The sequence below is a fragment of the Anomalospiza imberbis genome, chromosome 5, assembly GCF_031753505.1.
Source record: "Anomalospiza imberbis isolate Cuckoo-Finch-1a 21T00152 chromosome 5, ASM3175350v1, whole genome shotgun sequence".
In the NCBI taxonomy this organism is placed as follows: domain Eukaryota; kingdom Metazoa; phylum Chordata; class Aves; order Passeriformes; family Viduidae; genus Anomalospiza; species Anomalospiza imberbis.
This window is the reverse complement of record NC_089685.1, coordinates 46,220,795-46,239,159: the sequence shown is the minus strand read 5'-3', so window position 1 is coordinate 46,239,159 and position 18,365 is coordinate 46,220,795. Positions and strand designations below refer to the sequence as shown.

The window sequence follows — 18,365 nt, the reverse complement described above, 5'->3', positions numbered from 1 at the left end:
TGTGGGAGCAGATGATCAGCTCCAAGTCAGCACAGACTCATTCAGAAGTTTGGGAGGACAGACCATACCAGGGAAAATTGGCAGTGCCTTTGCCACCTCCTCCAGCTACGGGCAGAATGCAGGATATGGGCTGACCCTGCGCTCAAATATTTGCTGTGGTTTCTCTTGCTGATTTGATGATAGAGATTTTAACAGACAATGGGCCTTGATTTTGCTGGGTCATCGTGAAATACTTCCACTACAAAGTCGATAGAGCTATAGAGCCTTCCCATTTGAGTATTTATTTGAAGTGGGAACTGCAGAAACCCAGTATTGTAGCCAGCACTTTATCAGCTGAAATAGCATACATAGGGTTCTGTTTCTCTATGAGTGCCTACTGAAGCCTTACAGAACTAACATGTACTAATGGAAAATTAATTACATTAATCTTTGAATAGTTCATATTAAAATAATAGAAGAGGTTGGACAATCACAAAGTAACAAGTTTTATGAGCAGAGGTCACTAGCAGAAGTCTAGAAAATGTCAGAGTGTAATTTGATTATTTTTCTGTATAACTTTGTGCATGCTGGATCCTGCCCCTTTGTGCCTGGTCAAAATATGTCAAAGCCAAAAGTCCCATGTAATAATGAACAGGAGAGGATTAAATCTGATTTATTTAAGATACACAGTATGCAAATCATTGTTAAAAGCACAATTCTCTCTCATTAAATCAAACCCCTTAAAAAAACCCAAACAGAAGAAAACTGGTGAAGCAGAAGAGAGACCATTGAGATGTATCCACCCTGAGCTTTCCTTATGAAGCTCTCTCTCAGCATATCAGTCTAGGTACAGACATACCTGTGCTGCTTTGTTTTGCTGTTGGTTTTAGGTCAGGCTGGATTTGAGGGCTGGTTGTTTTTAGATGCATGTCTCTCTCCTGGATTAGAACAAAGCTCTAAGGCTAAAAGTAATAAACGAAAACATTTAGATAAGTCACATGAGACTCATTTGCCTCATTTTCCTATGACAGGTTTTGGATGGAAGCAGGATGCAACTTACAGGTTTACACAAGCCTACTGTTCCACAAAACTATTTAGACATTCAATGTTTAAAAAAATCTAAGATGAGATTATATTTCCCAACAAAATAAGCAATGAAGCTGTTATTTACATTTAATTTCTGTTAGAGATGTTTACCATGCTACCCCATCTATATAATGTATAGCCTTGGTCATTCAGATAATTTCTTTTCATGTTTGGAAGTTACTTTGCTCATTACTCTTCACTTACTGAAACAATTCATAACTTGTCAGAGCATCAAGATCAAACATTGCAGGTGTCCATAAATCTCATCCTGTGTCAAAAAGACTTCAGAACAGTTGCATGTAAGATCATGGTGCTTTAAACTTATTAACCCTTCTTAGGCCAAAATGTTTAGAATTCCTCTCATTACTCTTTATGATGGTGCTGTCATTGTTGCTATGGGTTTTCACTACATGATTGCCAGTCAGGTTGAGAACTGGTGAATTACTTTTTTTTTAGTGTTTACCCCCTCATCAGTATTACAACCAGTGTGTTTAATTTCTTTGTTTTAATAAAAAAAAATTATTTAAAGAAAGCTATTAGCAGAACAAGCACCTTTCTTACAGTAAAGCAGAATGTCTCAAATCTTTCTTCTGAGGGAGAGCCGATGCTGGATGGGGAGGAAGCAGAGGGAAAATTACTGACTTGAAAACACCTTATGACAATAAGCAATTACTCTTAAAACTCAGCTGTGGCTATTCTTTCCCAAATTTGCCCTACCGTCTCATCTGAATGATTTCTTTCTCCAGTGTAATATTCCTTTTCTATACATTTATTTTTGTGCTAGACACTGCATTACCAGATTCAGCAGGATTTAGCAGGTTTATTTGTGCATTTTGTTTTTGGTCTCCAGGAACTGCTAGAAATCAGTGAAGCTTAATATAATAAACGTATACATTTTTAGAAAACAAATCACTGCTTGGCATCTTGAACTGGGGTGGATTGCTCCTTCCTTTCTTTGATGAATGTGGTCCTTGCCATAGTGTGACTGAGGGAACAAGTTTCCTCCTTTTTTGGCAGATTTTTCCTGATTATCCTTGGAAATAAATGTACCCTTAATTTAATTGTTTAATGCATTTTAATTTATTTATCCCTGTATTTCCAGTCCTTTGAACTGAATACTATCTGAATGTTTCCTTTTTCAAAGAAAGAATTTCTTTCTGATCCAGGTTTCCCACTTGTTCCTACTTTTGTTTTGTTGGCTCAGTGAAGCCTTCGTTGCTCCCTTTTCCCCAGTCTCAGTTTCCCAGTTGGTATTTTGTCCATGTCACTGAGATTCTCTTCTTGGGTGATATACTTAAAATCTGTCCCTGTTGTCGCCCACATAACTGTGATTCAAATCTTACTCATGAGTGGCTATTGCAACATATTTTTTGGCCCTCATTCTCTCCTGTCTCCAGCTAAAGCTAACTTTCACTGTCCCCTCTCAAGTCTCTTTTCTATTTACGTCAACTCTGTACCCCCTTTGATGTCTGCTTCCAATTCCCAAATCTTCTTTCTTGTAACTTCTGGTGCACTCTCTACTGTCCTTTGCCAATCCTGCAGGAAACCTGCTCCTTCCCTGCACAGCCTGTACGTGAGCATGACACAGCACAACAAAGAAGCAAGACAGAATGTTTGGTGGATTGTGTTTCTTAATACAATTGTTAGCAATTTCTACTTGGTTTTCTTTTTAATGTGTCCTTCTATGCATCTCTGCAGTGTATTTATTCCCTTGCATGCCTTGATCAGCTTATGCTGTCACTGGTCAATTTTCCCAGCATCAATGCTTATCTATCCTTGTCTACCTCTAGTTGTAGCCTTAATGTAAGTTGCAGAAATTTCTGGGCCTTCACTCGTGTTTTATGCGGATTTCAAGAAGGAATTGCTGTGAAAATATCAGCTTGCCCTAAATAATTTTGCTTTGTAAATAATTCAGTCCAACTGCAGAAATTAAAAGTGAAGTTGCAACTTCTGTTTGCCTCCATACCCTGGACATCTCATGTGTGTAAGCACACCTTTAGAAAGGAGATGCAGTGGTTGTACAGGCTGTACTGCTGCCAGAGCACCCAAGGAGATGCAGTGGTTGTGCACACATTGTGAGACTTCCAGAGCACCTGAGGATATGCAGTGCCAGTCGTGCATGTGTGCTTGTTTTGGTGCAAAGTCCCGTGGCTCCTGATGGGGAGCTCAAAGCTAAGCCGATTTGGGTTTGTTCGGTTTTAGCAGAGGCAATTAAAGGGAAAGTACAGGTTGCTGCCATTTCCGGAGTTGGCAGCATGTGGCACGCAGCAGGATATTTGCCGGGTGGTATTGGTGCTGTTTGTCCACACCTGTGCATTTCCCAGAGCTCATCTAATCACAGATTTGCAGTTCTCCAGGGTCCTTAATGCAAGCAGTTTCTTTCCCTTGTACTGCTTATACTTCTCTCCCCCGGAGGAAGGGGAAGTATTTCTACTGTGCTGTCAAGTAAAAATGTCGAGCATGGGTGTGTAAATGTGAGACTTAGTCAAAGCAATCAGCTGAGTAACCATTGAGCTTAAATTGTTTTCCTACCCTGTTTCCAGCCGGTGATTTAACACCCACTGTGATACACACCCAGCCTTTTCCAGCACTCACAAGTGATACACCAAGCCTCAGGCACAGCTGCCTTGGGATGAACAATCACACAGCTCATTTTGGGACTCTCTGCTCAATTGTTGCACATCTAAAAGTCAGACTTCAAAACAAAAGCACGTATAATGGGGCTGATGCTTTGTAGGCACCAGTTTTTCCTTTTAACTTTGACTGTGCACGTTCTTGTTCAAGTACTTCTCAAGGCTCTTCACACTGACCAGCTTTGCTATGTGAAGAGGAGCTGCTCTTAACTAAGTCCTAGACAGGTATTTTTAAAGCAAGACTGTACTTCTAAAATTGTTTAAAGTGTTTGATAAAATAATTTGTAAACAGGATGTTAAAAAACATAGAAGAGGGAGGTCAGAGGAGACTTGAAAGCACATTGTTATAAGACAGATTAATAAGCTCATTATTGGCTAGAAATTGAGGTTTACCCCAGGCCAGCAAAAGAAAGGTCACAGTTTTCTGATCCTGTGGCCTCAGAAACATCCCAACATCCAGTACCACCTTATTTGTCCTCATGCCATGCTGCATCACTCCTCAATCTTCCCAATTCCAGCTTTTTGCTGTGCTGTGAACCAGATCAGGGAAGCTGTTCCACTGAAAAATAGAAAATAGCAGCAGAAAATAAGAATAATTTCATGATCTAATTCACGGCATGTGCCTCATATCTGGGAGGAGCACTGGCTGAATTTCTGCCCTCTGCACTACCCTGGAAATCAGCCTGGCATCAAACCCTGGTCCAGCCTCACCAAGAACATGGAAAATGTGACTGTGGCAGGGAACCTGAAGGATAAGGAAATAGAGGGAAGAGCTTCTTTCAGTGACTACAGGGAACCATGAGAAAGGAGGTGATTTTCAGCTGGATCACAAGGAGCAAAGCCGGAGGATATCTGTTGGAGTGTGGGCAAGTCTGGCTTGTTTGGACATAAGGAATGTAAACAGCGGCAGGCGCCTTCGTGGGGAAGGACGTCATTGCAGCAACACGAAAGCACCAACTGCTAACACTGTATTTATCCAAACTGTAAAGAACAATTTTAAATAAGAAGAGGTTTCAAAGCTGTGTTTAGCTGGAAGATCTGTGTGGGAGAGGGGTGGATACCTTTGGACTTTGTTAATAATTAAGTGGAGGAGTGTGTTAAAGCCTATGGAATGGACAGCATGGTAGTAAAAATACCGTGACTCATTGAAGCTGGAGGTTAGCAAACAGTCCCAAGTAAACAAAATTGCACATGACAGATCCTTGTGTAGCAAGACCCATCTCTCTTTAGTGAAACCAAGCCTGAAATGCTTCATTTGCTTCTGAAAACCTCATGACCTTGTAGAAATGATTTGATGCTGAACCTGCAAGAAATAGTGTCCAGAACTAGATGAAAACCCAGCATGTTTTCTAAGCTATACATTTGCAATATTCAACATATTTTCCAAACAGTTTTTTTCTCATAATAATCTCTGAACTAGTGTCTTTCCAGTTAAAAAAACAAAAATGTGAATTTTCTCATATCATTTCATTCACTCCAAATGCAGCAAGAGCCAGAAGAAAAATCTGGATATATTGTTTAAAAGAGGCAAGGACAAGAACTTGATTATGGAGCAGACTGTGAAGTCTGCTTTTCTGTGTACTAGTGTTATCAGATATTTAGTTTTTAACAGAATTATTTCACAGGTCTTCTCCCATTAAAAACAAAAAAAAAAGTTACAATCTTTTGCATATCATAATATAATTCTCTCCCTTTCTCCCTTTTTACCTCCTGCTTATGTCTTGAGGTACATTTGGCTCTAGAAACTGGCAAACAAAATCCATAAGGTTTGAATGTAGAGCAGCAAATACACCAAAGCTGGTCTCCTGCCAGCTACGTGCCTCTCAGGGTGCACACACACTGCTTGTCTGGCTTTGCCCTTTCTACAGCCATAGCTGGAGACCCCAGAAATTCCCAAGCCGCTGGAAAATGCTAACAACAGGACAGGCAGATCACTGATGCCATTCTGGGAGCCTCTGAGAACAAGAACCATCATACAAGAGTGGTTAATTAGAGCTGTGTCATAGAATTTTGCACCCATTTTGAGTTGCTATCTGATAGCAGTTGCTCTGATTACCTAATTCATCTGTGTGCAACTCTGCAAATATTTGTTAGAGAACACAAAATATTTGCTGTTTATCCTGGGGTTCAGCATTACAAATGTTTGTTTAATGTCCAGCCTGGGATTTTCAAATGTTTCTGATATCTCAGTATACCTCTAATTTATTTCTATTTAATCTGGAAAGAAAAAAGATCTTGTCAATATACCTGCCCTGTACATCTCATTGAGGTTTACATTCTGGGAGTTTGCCTTTTGGAGCTGTGCAGAAGGTAAAGTGCCCTGTCACTGTCCTGCATGTCACCAGGTTTGTCACGGCACACGGACACACACAGAAAGCCTCAGACGCCCCGCACAGAGTGAGGTTCCCGTGGCACTGCAAACGGGGAAGGCAAGGCACTATTATGTTATCACAGGGTAAGTGAGGTTAGACGAACAGAGGGTGTGAGTGTGCTGACATCACCTGATAACTTGGAGGTGCAATTACAGGAGCTGTGTCTCCACTCAGATTTTACAGTTAGATTAGCTATTTACCTATGACCAGTAAAACTCTAATTCCAAAAACTCTAATTTTTGACCCAGTAAAATTCTAATTACAACACAAAGTCAAAAAGTGATTTTTTTTTTTTTCTTATCAAGGGCAATGTCATAGGCTAGTGCTCAGACTGGAAACTGAGTCAGGAAGAAATTCTCTAAGCCAGGTGTCATAGGTGTCACACAAATGCATTTCACAGTGTTCTGGCAGCAGAGGAGCCTTCTGGGGTAATATCAATGTAGCACTGCTGAAATTACTGGGGTAATATCAATGTAGCACCACATTCCCTTCTCCTACCCCTTCTTTCAGGCACAGGCTCCACCATTTACCCTCTTTGGGCTTTAGTATTTGTGGCATTTTGTTATATACTGGCTAGTTGTCGTTACGTTAGGGACTTGCGTTGCCTCAGCTGGGAGCCATGGAACACCAGATCAGGCACAAGGGTGAGGACAGGACACTGGGAAAGGGGAGAAGGAAGAGAGATCTTCCCCCTTGCAGCTCTAAGTTGTTACATCAGTTCACTTGCTTGTTAAACCATACCTTGGAAGAAGGTGGTAAAGGCCATATCCACTTTCTCTGGATATTAAAAAACAGATCAAAGAGTGGTTGAAATCTCTGGTGGGTTGTTTGGTTTCCCATTGCATCAGCATTAGTTTTATTCCTCTTTTCTTTCCCCCATCTTCAAACCCCTTGATTGGGTCAATGCCCCTCTTCACAAGCACACACTGTCCCTGTCTTCTGTCTTTGTATCAGTCCTTCAAACCCTATTTCTTTTGCAAACTTAGTTTTTCCAAATGGCCAACACTTCATTGACTACTTTTTACGTAATTATACTAAATTCTTGCTCCTGTTTACCTGATTATTCCGTTCTTTGGAGCTAAATCTTAAAATTTCTCTCAATTTTGTGAAATGCTGTTTGCCTATACATAAAGATTCTAAGACATTTTAGCAACTTTGATTTGCTCTTAGACAAAAGACTAAAGTCAGTCATTACCCCACTATCAATCCCATGAACTATATGCAGAAAAATATGATTGATTACACAAATAAAGGTGAACTAGACATTAAAAAATCAGAGTGGAATACTGGCATCAAAATGTACTTAATCCAGACCCAGTGAATTTCTGATTAAAAATAAAATACACTGCTGATTTTTTTCTCCCTAAACTCTGTAAATCCTTGGAGAGTCCAAGTGGAACAACCAACCATTGTTTGTTGATTTTTCTCTCTCTAGCTCTTACATTGGTTTTTCACTCCAGAAATAAAATCTTTACAGCTGGTATGTATATTACACTAATGATGATTTGACTTAGAAATACAACTAAGAGATGTTAAATTAATCTAGTCAGATTTGATTTACCTTTGAGACCTGGCTACAGTGTTTGCTTCTGGAAGGTATGCACATTTTATTTGTACCCATGGTTCATGAAAGTCAGGCTGTCTTTGGATAAATGATGATTTCATGTTTTTCTCAGATCTCCACTCATGTCCATAAATTTGAAAGATGTGTATTGTGCTATCAGAGAATGTACTTTGAAGTCAGTTTTAGATTTGGCTGCTAATCTGGTGGCCCTGCTTTTCTCTTCTGTAAACAGTGATAAATAGTTTCCAGTGGGCCTGAATCCAGCAAGGCTCTTCACTAAATAGCCTCTAGGTAGAGTTACTTCGGAGTGTAGGGACAAACCCTACATTAAAATAAAAGGTTGATAATACAAATGTATGAAAATACCTAATGCTTCCTGCAATACGTGCAGTTTTCTGAATTTGCATAGATGATCTGCCTTCATCTGCTCCAGCAGAACAGCAGATTGTACCCAGTGCAGTCTGTACCTGATATGACATTTCTGATAAGCTCCCGGATATCAAAAATATTATTGAACGAATATGTTTGATACAGTAGGCTACTATTTTATATTGTTTTTCCATTCCTTATCATAAGTCATGATAGCACTAGTAGAAATTGGGCTATTCAATTCTAAGGTTTTGCTGCTCCAAGAGAATAAAATTGTACTTTTAAAAAATATTCATGTGCCTCAGGAAAAAAAACCCCACCTTTATTCCCTGGATTAATCACTTGGAGCAATGTGCTAAGTATACTGAGCCGTTCTTTTTGTGGAACATGAGGATCAAGCCTTTGTTCTTGGCAGCCACATCCTTCATGCCATGCATACTGGAACCCACCGCTGTTATTTTTCGTTTCTTATGGAGAGCAGAGTGCTCTGCAGCAATAAAAGGGGCAGCTCCTCCCAGAGGGGCTTGTGCTGCAGCAGCAGCAAACTCCCAGGGAAAGCCTGAGGACACATGGGTCACAATAAAGGTCACAATGAAAGCCTGATGTGGCATCTCTGTTCTGTAAATGCCACACAGGACTTGGCACCTTCATCAATTTTTATGGGTGGTATTCAGACTGGGGCTTACGAGTAGGAAGCTGGTATTAAAAAAAGGAAAACAATGGACTGCTGAGACGTACCAAATGGAGAGACATTGTGTAGGAAAGAAACAGAGCCCTTCAAATTGTACTTTTTTGACAGTGAATAACTCTGAGAGGAGCCAGGAGGCAGGAAGGCTATTGATGTTTCCACCCTTTTGTCTCTATCAGTACCCTGCATCCTGTCTACCCCATGACTTGTGAGCACGTTTTTACCTATTTTTGAGGGTTGCTGTGAGAGAATAATGCGGTTATTTTTGCCTTGCCAGATTCACTGGTGTAGAAGAGAGACACAGCCAGAAAGTTATTTTATAAAACCCTAACAAACAGCAAAATTGCATTCTTGCTTTCCTCTTGTATCACTACAAAAAGTGGTCAACACAGCAAGACTGCAGCTGATAGGAAGTCAGTTCTCCTGTACTCCACATATACCAGTCATGTTATCCCTTTGTCAGGAATAGGTGGATGCACGTATTCCTTGTATATATTCACCTTTGACTGATGTGTCTCCAAACACCTGGGCCAGAACTTACAGAGAGATGAAGGCAGCAGCAGAGATGCTTGCTGCATGCTAATGCTTCCAGCATTAAATGGATTTAAAAAGCACTGCTTTTCAGAAAATAAAATACTCATAACCACCTGCAGTGGCTTAGCTTTACAAAGTGCAGTCACTCAGTGATAACAAAGTTATTCTTCCTATTTGTCAGCAGGCACAGAAACCTCGTAGGGCTGCACCCAGAACTGTGCAGGCCCTGTAGAATCATCAGATTTGGTAAGAATTCAGCCCTGCAGAAAACAGCTGCAACTGTGAGTGCAGATCTTTTGCCCTTAAATTAGTGAAAGTTTGATATAACAGGTGATCTTTTAGACTGACCTTTTAACACTTGAGGTAGGTACATGATTTCTCTGCAAAATGAGGATGAATGCCTACTTAGTGAATTTATTTTCACATTTGCTTGATAGAACCATTCCTCTCTCATTTAAAAACATTTCTCCTTACAGTTGTCTTATGGCATTACAAGAACACAAATAGGTGATTTCCCATAAACTATTAAAAAAAAATTCTTATAAAACTTTGTATCTACAAATAATGAAGAATATTGCCCTGGAAATTACTTAAGCCTAAAAATTAAATATTTGCTGTTTAAATTTCTCTCTGATTGAAAAAAAAAAAGCTGTAGTCCATCTTCTGAGCAGACAAAGCACAAGGCACAGCAGAATCTGAGCAACGCAGTCATCAAAGCCACAGCCAAACCCTAAATGCAGTTTTAGGAAACCATACAGTAGCAGTTTAAAGTACCCTGGGAGTAGTTTCATATTACCAGCAGCTGGTTTAAAATAGTAACACGACCATTGTGCCATCCTCTAAAATAATGTTTTTATCACAACAAAAATATTTGCATGCAGTAAATGGACATTGAGTAACTGTGGACATCTGTACTGGTGATTGCACCATGTAAAAACAAGGTGGAGAGAATAGAAAACAAAACTACTTGTTCCCTTTCCATATTGCTGCTTAGAACAGTAGCCACTAACCCTTTGAACAAAGATAAAAAGACTTACTTCTTCTACCAAAAAACCCCAAAGGCTACCCTCCCAAACCTAAATAAACATAGTTCTTCCTTATTCCTAATGTGTACGACTGGTACTTCAAGCTTTTTACTCTTAGATTAGATTATTTTGTTTTTCCAGTTGTTGATAAAGTTAAATCTTTCCAAAAATTTGGAATTGATGTGCTATGAGTTTTTCAATGCTGAAATTTTATACCACCTCTCACCCTGTCACAGTTCTAAGACATTGCACTGAAGGTCTTCTGCAATTTGGCATGGAGGTACAGATTAAATAACAAATTAAAATTAGTTATTTCAAACACACCTGGAAAATATTTTGAAAACATAGTGATACCAATGAATAAAAGACTGTGCTCTGGGACATATTTAAATTTTTTTGTTGCCATCAGAGAAATCTCTGTAAGAGAATTTGCTGCACTTTGAAAGAGGCAGTGAAGGAAAGAACAGGCTTTGAAGATCATCTCAGTGTGGTTTACACAAGATGTTCTGTATGTCAGGTGAAATACATTTCAAAGTGAAGTTAGATAGTCTCCAGGTTTTTCTGTGGAGATGTCTTGAGTGAAAAGCTTACAAAACCAGAAGTGTCAAGTGCTGGAATGGCAATGATGCTTGGGGCTGATCAGGGCTGCATCCACATAGCCTAGAGCTCTTTCTTTGCTACTGAATGGTTTCTGACAGAAGACTGAACCCAACTCTTTTATTTAACTAAGGAAGGATAGCAGATGATTTTTTTAATCTCTTCTACAGAAAGCAAAATACCTGCCCTTGCTTGGATCTGTGGAACAGGGGCATGTCATGGGAACACTTTTGTGAAAGAGAAGGATAAGGGGCTGGGCTGTGCTGGGTTTGGGCCTTTCAGAAGCACCATGTATGAGCTGGAATTTCTGGACCTGTGTTTTCAGGAGACTGCAACTGCTGCTTGCTAAATACCCTCGCACATGCCTTTGGCCTGTGGATCCATCCCCATAAATTCATGTAATGCATCTCCCTGTGGAGATGTAGAGTTGGGAGGCAATAGCTTAAGTGGGGTTCTCTGAAGTCACCACCCTGTGCTGGCTTAGTTGATATAAATAACATCTCATTTTAAGCAATTAAATTCTTGGTTTTTTTCTTAGGCTCTTGCTCAGAAAATCATCACGATCCTCTGTAAAATACGTAAGTATTGATGAAATGGGCCTACATTTGGGCCTGGAATGATTGCTCTACTTGTGTTAGTTTCTATGACTATTCACTACATTCTCTGTGAAAGAACCAACCCAGTAAATTTGTATTTTTGCACAAGGTAGCAATATTGACTGTGTAGTTACTAAAGAGCTTGAAAGCAAGTTGGAAAAATTAATAGAACTATTCCTAGCCATGAACACATTGCATGTGTGCCAGGAAACAAGCAAAACCTGATTTTCCCAAGCATTTTGTGTGATGGGAACTTCAGCTTGCCACGTCCTCTCCCCCAGTTCCTTTAGCCCCATGTCCTTTGTTTTCAGCCCTAGACTGAAAACAGCACCCAGACCTAGATATCCTCAAGCATCCTTTGTTTTGGGGCAAAGTAGCTGATTTGCCCCCCAGCTTGTGCTGCCTGTCCAGCTGGCACTCACTTTTGCAGAGACCAAAAAAGTGGTCAGGCAAACACTAATTGTGTGAAAAGAATAATAATTACCAGTAAAAATCACAGCAGAACCTGCTCTATGCCATTCCAAACCTACATGTACTGTACCTAACCATTATTTTCATTACCATTACTGATAGATTCTCCATTGGTTTTGGTGCAGCACCTGAATCAATGAATGTTTTCTTTGTCTGTTGGGAAATCCCATCTTTGTACTGCTGATTTCTCACATGAAATCGTAACTAGATTTTAAATGTTGTGACTTGTGAAGAACACATAACCGTGGTGTAAATTCACAGTTCATCCTTGCTCTGATTTTTAATTTGTCTTCAGGCAGGTTCGTTTCTAACCAAGCAGCACGAGAGGTGATTGATGGCAGTGAGCAGAGCGATAAACACCTGACCTCTAGTGGCAGTTCTCCGGGCTCGATGGGAAAGGAGAGAGCTGGAAATGTGAGGGGGAAAAGGGATCATGGAGTAAACTGGAACTATGAAGTAGAGCCTGAACTTCCATTAGTTGCATTGTCAGTTTTTGTTTAATTATCTTTTCTACTGAAATCTCAGTTTAGAATCCATGGCATTACTCTTTCTGAAACTTTTCTTCATGTTTATCACTATGTTTAAGAAGTGTGTGCACAGTCTTCCAAAAGAATTACAGCAATATCCTAACAGGTTTTATATCTTTGTATAGAAAGCTTTTGGTAAGTTTTTCACTTTGGTTGTTTCCCCTCCATGCACACACAATTATTCAAGCCCATTTGAGTCCTCATTAGACTTCATTCCTGTTCCTCACTGACACAGAACATTTCCCCAGTGAAAATACATACTTCACTATCAGCACGCTGGACATCAAAACTTTCCTTCCCATTGGGCTAAAAATACAGCAGCTATTCCATAAAAAAACGTCATAACCTTGCTAATCAAGTGGTTAACCCAAATATTAAATCCCCTCATAGAGAAAAAACAGTCTTGTTTTTAACCCTGTAGGATTAAATTTGAAAGTGCTGGCTTACACAAAATTTCTCCTAAGCAAAAAACCATTGTCTGGAAGCTGTGGTTAAACCTACTTTTCATTGCAGCTGTGTGAGGCCTTCGGACCACCAATACAGTCTGTTCATGTGACAGTGGCAAAGCTGCAGGAGGACTGGAGCAATGGCATCCTTATTTTCCAGTTGGAGTTAGAGTAACTCACTCTTATTTCCTGGATCCATGGTGAAAATGAGTCTATGTGTGACTCAAAGAATTCTGTACATTAGAAACAAGCTGATATGGCCATATGAGGAGATGATTTCAGAAAAAAAAGCAAGCTGTACAAATACTTTACCCCATTTAAATGATCACATTAATTGGGGCATGGTGGGGTAAATTTGAGGTTTCCTTATCGCCAACAAGTGCCGACTTGAGAAGGGCATAGAAACAGTGCTATGCTGTTTAATTTTAATGTTTCTCATAAAAACATGAAATTATCATAGTTATGTGCAAAATCTTATTATGTTTGGGCCATTTATATGTTTTCTATTTAATAAAATTTGCTATATTTTTAATCTCTGAGAATCTGATTTTTCTGCCCTCTGTTGAGACTAGTTCAAAATCTCCTTCCTTACTTTCAAGGTGCTCTGGCACAAGCCCAAGATACCCAATGGCTTGTCCTGCACAAGATGTCAATGTGAATTAACAAAAAAATATGTGAATTTAAAGTGAGTATAACTCGAGCATATATAATTTCTCTATGGACACTCATTTAGGAGTCAGCTGGCCATAATTACCTTAACTTAATTCATGCTCAAAATGAATTAAACTGAAGTGAACTAATGGTTTATCAACATGGGAGAGACACTGAACAATAAGCTTGGTGTAAATTCACAATTCATCAGCTGCTGTGCTCTGACTTCCCTTGTGGAAATGCAATGTGCCCTCAAGGTGCCTTTGTATGAGGTAACTTAATTTTTTTAGGGGGAAAAAAAGGCTATATATGGAAGTGTGGGCTGATTGATGGCAGGTGCAGAAGTGATTTGATTTCAATGGTGCTACGCTAGAGAAAAGGTCAGCCTACATCATCTGTGCAGTTGAAGTTTCTCTGCCATTTTGGGACCACAATGGCACCTTCTATGCTATGGGGTCTGTTTTGAACTGCAGAAAGCCAAACAGTATTTTTGATGTTTCTGTAGCAGGGGAACAGCCAATTAGTAGCAAGTACCTGGTGTACCATTGACTCATATTTTTATTCACTATTCAGGAAATGACCATGGAGGAGTGCAGAGAAGCCCTAGTCATTTCTGAATGAAAACAGCCAAAAGCAGCTACATACTAAAATTTACACTGTTACCCAGCTTGGTTTAACTTTACTGAGTATCTTGGTATTAATTTCCCCCTAAATGACTTCCCACCTTTCTTTATTCATTAGATTTAACAGCATTTTTTGTTAGCATAAGAAAAGCAGTAAGAAATATGGAGAAATATCCTTACTTGCAGTACTCCTTTAAATGTAACCAGCATCATCAGGCAGTCTGTGACATTATTATCCAGTTAGGAAAACATCCCTGGCCCCATTCATTCAGCCGTTCCTGCTCATTTTTCCAGGCACAGAACGTTTGTGCCGTAGCAGGCCTTGTCAGATTTGGAGCCCTTCCAGTACCTGATGAGCATATTAACAGTGCTCCCATTCATGGCCCAGAGCCTGCCAGTTCCATCTAATTTTAGGGAAGCTGCTATTTATAGTTGGAAGGCTGTGCTGGCTCTGGTGAAAGCCTCGCCACTGCTGGGTGCGGGGGGGAATTTTATATTTTTGTGCTGTTTTAGTTGGCACACGCAAAGTTCATGGTTGTAATTTACCCCAGTCCAAAATACTCTGCCATCCTCCCCAAGGAGCAGCGATGCCCTGCCTGAGGATTTACACCAGGAACACTGTGGCACTGTTGGCTGCCTGGTTCTCATCCAGCCACGTGCTGGCTGTGTCCCAACACAGAGGACCCAGAAGTCAGATGACAGTACAGAATCACAACCTTTGCTAAATTACTACATGCAGAAATGTTTCAAGGTCCAAAGGATGAGGGAGAGGGGGGAATGTGGGCCCAAATCTCTCTGTGCTGTAACTCCTGTAGTGCAGGTCAACCAAAGTGAATTCCTTTTGCCTTGTTCCAAAGAGTACAATAATAGCAGTAGTAACAATACCTGCCTCTGCACCACAGGATTTTGTGAGAATTTATTCACTAACTTTGCAGGTAGTGTTAAATGCCAAGGAAAGTTACTGAGAAGAGATTCTCCAATGTAGACTTGCTGGTCAAATTTACTAAATAGGCTGTTATGACTTAGGCATTTCATTAACGTACCAAGAAGTAACACTACACTGTGTATACATGTACAGGTGTGTGTGCGCGTGTGGGTGTATGGAAAACTGAGAGAGCTGAGAAGAAATCAGCATTACAGTTCATTTTCTCTTGCAGAAGAACAGCCGCATAAAATGTGAGAACTCAAAAACGATATCATTTAGAAATACAGTGTCCAAATCATATATAGTCTGGTGCCATAAAGTTGTGTAATGACCCTTGGGAAAACATAAGTTGACCTCTTCCTGTTCAAAAGATACTTCATTATGTGTTTTAGTAATTGCTAATTTGTTCCCAGTTTTATTGGTGTGACCGATTTTATTGGTGTGAGGATGGTGGTTGAAAAACTAAATTCACTTTTTGTAATGTGAAATTGGGGTTCAGCTCATGTTAGATGTTCAAGATGAAGCCTGTCTTTGGTAGAGGAAGATTTGAGTCGCAGAGCTTCAGTCAGATCGTAGTGTTTTGGCTTTAAAACACCCAAAGTTGATAGTGTCTACTCTTGTTTGTCTCTACACAGGCCTCTGGTATGGGTAAATCAATTTCCTAGATTTGTAGGAGGTGCTTGCAGGGGTTGCTTACTCTCTTTCTGATGTTGTAACTTGCTGACATAGAATACATGTTCTGCTTATCCCTCATTCTTGCTGCTATAGACAGGAAGACCTAGAAGCTGGAACAGATACGGCTGTGAGAGTAAAAAAATAATCCTTGTACTCATCAATCTTAATTGCATTCTGGTTCCTAGTTAATTTGTGTATCATAACAAGAAAGGAACATTGAACGAGCAGAGATTCTGGTTCAGCTGAAATTCATATTCAGCCTGGCTGGGATTCTGCTGAGGCAGAGCTGAACTGGAACTGAACCAGAAAAGCAGTTGAAGAAAGAAATAATGGCATAATTCTGTGGCTAATGTGGTTCACGGGACAAAAAGTATTGTTTTCTCTATTAATTTGCAGCTGACTGCAGTATGTGATAAAGCCCATGCCCCATAGTCCAGAAGCCATGGGCTGGCAGAGGACTGTTATTCAGAGCCAGAAGCGTGTTTTAGCTGCACAGTAATGTCAGAAAGTGTTCTTCTCCCGCCCTCCTCTCCAGCTGTAAACAGATGTTCCAGGAAAATGAGGGGTTCAGATGTTACTGCAGATACAAACTGCAGTTCTGCCCAATGAGAATCACAGGTAAAGCTGTAACACAGCTCTGAAAGGGCCCTGGATTAAACAAATTTTTATACTGGCTGGAGCACAAGTTTAAGTTGATGAGGATATGCATTGTGTGTTACTGGCAAGGTAACACTACGCAATCCTTGCAGTTGCAGGAGTATTTGGGGTCTTTTAGGGGTATACAAAGAGGTGGTGTGAGTCCAGAGGGGTTTGAGCTTCCTGTCACCAGCAGCCCCAAACCCTGCAGAGTGGGTAGAGCACACACACATGTCCCAGTGAAAGACACAGCAATGATCACATCTCACCTGCATCTCAAAACACTACATGGGACCAGGGGAGGAAGATCTTGAGCCAGGTGCCCACACACACACTCAGGCCAAAGGGGCATCCCCTCAAAGACAAATTTCCAAATGCTTTGGTTCAGCCACTTCTGAGAACCTCCTCTATGCACAGCTTTTCACAAAAAAAAAAAAAAAAAAAAAAAAAAAACCACCACAATTTGAGAGACTCCTTCTTCCTGCACAGGCTGTCAAATCAGCCTTTCTGGGTTGCCTGTCTCATGTGGTTTTATGTTGTCTGTTAAGCAAATTAATTATACTGTCCCTCTTGTTTGCATTTTACATATTTTTGCAGCCTTCCCAGAAAAAGCTGACATGTTATTGCACTTCAACAAATTGTACTTTCTTCCACGTGTTCTGATCCACAGAGACATTGTGCTGTTTTTCATTGTTATATTCAGGCCCAATGTAGTTTCTCTCCATAAATGACTCCAATGAAACCTAAAACACCATCACCTGTAGCTCTGCACTGTATAAGGGAGAGTAAAAAAACTATGTGGTGACCAACCCCAGAAGCTTCTCCTGCCACCATCTGGTGGGCTGGGGCTGGGTTTATAAGCACAGAAACTCAGTGTCTCCATCCTTCTTCCTGGGTTTTATCTGGCACTGGTTACTCCCACTCATCCCAGTCATTTTAGAGCATTGATGAGTTAAATTACAGTGACTTCGTGGAATGATTTGAACTTAATCAGCCAGTATAAAATTAGTGGCTTTTCATATACCTGTGGTACTTGAAGAGTTAGTGAATTTTCCTTTATGGAGAACATCTGGCTGGTAGCAAGACAAAGATTATAACTTCAGGGAAGGCTTTTGCTTATATGCTGAAATAAGACGTTTTCCTCTACAGCTAATATTTTCCTTTTTTAGCTATTTTGAGGTAAAGCAATTGCTTCCATCTTTCCTATCCCCACTCCAACTCTTTATGTTTGAGGTGTATTGTAGTTTATTGTTCCCAAAGCAAGAGCAGCAAAATCATTCTTCAGTCTCAACTGATGCTGTGCTTCTAGAAAACTTCGATTTTATAGTAATGGCCTCTTTCTTATGGCAGTAATTTTAGGATCTATAAACACTGACATCTATATCCAAACTAAAAGAAAATTTGAAATACTGGATGGATCCTGCTAAGGAATCTTGACAGCTTTTAATTTCCTTTTGCAAGTTCCTTGCTGCTGCAGTTTCTCTCTGTTGGTATGAGCCAAAGCAGTTGAGTTTTTTTGTACTTCCTTGCTGCTTAGGACATTTCTGATCAGTGGCAGCCAGCTGGCCAGTGACTTTACCTATCCATCTCATATTTCTGAACATTACATCTGGACTTCCTAATTTACCCAGACACTGTAGCTGCCCCAGAGGTTTTATCTCCTCAAGTCTCTCTCACCTGTGATTACTTCTTGGGAAGCCAAATGATGTTAATTTTTATACTTTTGGAAAGCATTCAGCTCTTAATTAAGACTATTTTGGCCTTTTTGATTTTTGTATGACTATCAGAGTTCAGTTTCTTTAGATGCAGCAGTTAATCAGCTTTTAAAATCTTGCCTATTATTTCCACTGGGGAGACTGACAAAGATACTACTTGTACTTTCCTTTTTTTTAAACAAGGAGAACATCAGTTCTATAACATTTTCCCCCAACCAGACTTGTTATGCATTTTTACCATGAGCATCTCACT

The 18,365-nt window shown here is 40.1% G+C and overlaps 2 long non-coding RNA genes across 2 annotated transcripts; both read right to left on the bottom strand.

Moving 5' to 3' along the window:
• Positions 1–1,994: 1,994 nt before the first annotated feature.
• On the bottom strand, positions 1,995–11,755 carry LOC137474160 (uncharacterized). The gene is made up of 2 exons (XR_010999196.1): positions 8,324–11,755; positions 1,995–5,001 (listed from the first exon to the last, which is right to left on the bottom strand). It is a non-coding gene; the product is annotated as an uncharacterized lncRNA (long non-coding RNA).
• A 19-nt stretch (positions 11,756–11,774) lies between these two features.
• On the bottom strand, positions 11,775–16,902 carry LOC137474161 (uncharacterized). Its single transcript, XR_010999197.1, has 3 exons — positions 16,855–16,902; positions 13,480–13,524; positions 11,775–12,320 (listed from the first exon to the last, which is right to left on the bottom strand). It is a non-coding gene; the product is annotated as an uncharacterized lncRNA (long non-coding RNA).
• Between the last annotated feature and the right edge of the window lie 1,463 nt (positions 16,903–18,365).